The sequence below is a fragment of the Carcharodon carcharias genome, chromosome 9, assembly GCF_017639515.1.
Source record: "Carcharodon carcharias isolate sCarCar2 chromosome 9, sCarCar2.pri, whole genome shotgun sequence".
Lineage (NCBI taxonomy): Eukaryota > Metazoa > Chordata > Chondrichthyes > Lamniformes > Lamnidae > Carcharodon > Carcharodon carcharias.
In genome coordinates, this window is record NC_054475.1 from 129,940,655 (window position 1) to 129,942,645 (window position 1,991).

The 1,991-nt window shown below is 51.1% G+C and overlaps 1 non-coding gene across 1 annotated transcript; it reads right to left on the reverse strand.

Annotated features, from left to right (window-relative positions):
- Window positions 1–1,419: 1,419 nt before the first annotated feature.
- On the reverse strand, window positions 1,420–1,491 carry trnam-cau. Its single transcript has one exon. It is a non-coding gene; the product is annotated as a tRNA-Met (tRNA).
- Between the last annotated feature and the right edge of the window lie 500 nt (window positions 1,492–1,991).

Below are 1,991 nucleotides of genomic sequence, written 5' to 3' on the forward strand. Positions count from 1 at the left end.
ATTCAGGCAGGACAAGCTGGCACACAAGAGGGAGAGGTCACGGGTCAGTGGAGGAATGCTTGAAATCAAGGTCCTCATGGACTTTGAAAACAGAGCCATCCAGCTGGCCAGCGAGGCTCTGGACCGTTCCTGTGTTGACGGTGAGGTCAGCTGTGCTCTATCAAGTGAGGATCCAGCAGTGCAACTTACATTAGACAACCATTCTGTGAGTGATGTATCCTGTTCCGCAGTCCCCTGTCATGTACTAATTATCTCCCCTTGCTTCCGCAAGCACATCTGGCAAACAGTTGACGGAGTCGATGACCTAAGGCCTCCAATCAAGCCCCGAAGAAACCTCTGAAGAGGAATCTGAAGGCACCCTCCTTAAAGTTCCATCATAGCACTCACCCACACCCTCTACCAGTGCAGAGACAGACTTCAGTGGGACCTAGCTTTAGAATAGCCTCGGGATCACAATCTGGTGAGCACATTGCATTTTCTGATTGACAGCTGGCGGAGGCAGGGACTTCCCAGGCATCCGGTGCTCAGGGGACTGCGGGAGGCCAGAGATTTGCTGAGTCTAAGTCAGATGACGAGCCTCTGGAATCAGTCATTTCACAGTTGCTGGAGCTGCAGAGTCAAGCTCAGGAACATCAGGAAGGGATGTCAGCTGCACTCCTCATATTGCAAGGCACAATGGAGGAGTCCATCCGTCTTCAGGCTAAAGTGATAGCGCCAGCATGCCAACGCACTGAGGTCAACACTTGTAGGATGGCGGCCACCATGGAGACCTTGGTCCAGGTCTCTCCTGCTCTGCTGCGCAGGCCCAACTCCGTGACTGTTGCCAAAGTTGGTATCCTACAGTGAGTATGCGAAAGAGTGCAGGGCAGCTCAATCTCGTTCCAGCTACCCCTTCTCCTAAGAGTCTACCTGAGGACCTTGGACACCCATGGGGATGAGTATCAGCAGGTGTGCCCCACAGGACCATCCATCCAGCTGATTCCAGTGGTGTCCAGCCCTTCCAAATCCCTTCTTCCTGTGTCTGACCCCAGCAGCTCCAGCTCCAGCTCCACAGGTTGAGGAGGATGTCACTGCCACACAGAAGGACCCTGAAAGCAGGCCGGGGCCCTCCAGGTCTCGGACCTCCAGAGGATGCCCGCAAAAAGGTCATCACAGACAGGGTTTAGCAGTCAGTAGGCTGCCTCCACTTCCGCTGTGGATGTCCAGGAGCAGCAAGACGTTGCGGCAGGGTTAGGAAAGTTAAGAAGATGTAACTCTTTCAAGTACAAACCCATTTCCATCTGTTTCAGATGAAGTTACATAGTTTCCTATTGTGAGATTTGAACTCTTGATTTTGGGGTTCCAAACCCAGTACCATAACCACTTGGCTATTTAGGCCAAGCCAAAAATGCTCCATTTCGAAATTAATGAGAATGTAAATAGCAGAGGATGGTTTCGATCCATCGACCTCTGGGTTATGGGCCCAGCACGCTTCCGCTGCGCCACTCTGCTGCTTAAGTTAAGAAGATGTAGTTGCACAGCCTGGACACTCGTGTTAATCATTTGTATATTATGTTCATTGTTGTCAATAAATTCCCAAGAATGTCTCCCTGCCTATAGCTCCTTGTTCTGGTGAGCAGTGTTCATGTCACTCAGATGTTAAGCCTTTCTGCACAAGATAAAGGCAGGTGTCTCAGTCAAGGGCTTCTTCCCTGTGCTTTGTGCAGCCTTCAGACCAAAGTGATGGTCCAGCCTTGCACTCCCTGGAAACATTACTGATGCCCTCACCTCGATGGTGTTTGTCATTGCTGCCAGAATGTCGTGGGCAGGCATCACAGAGTCCCGTCATTTTCTTTGTGTGCTTTAAGGTGGGGCTGGACCCTATCTCTTCAGCATCTGTGACCAGTGATGCTGTGCTCCTGGAGGCTGACAAAGGATCAGGTGCTTTTAAAGTTTCAATGCTGCATCTCTATGATATGACCATGATCACAGAGCACAAGCGAGCTGCCCTA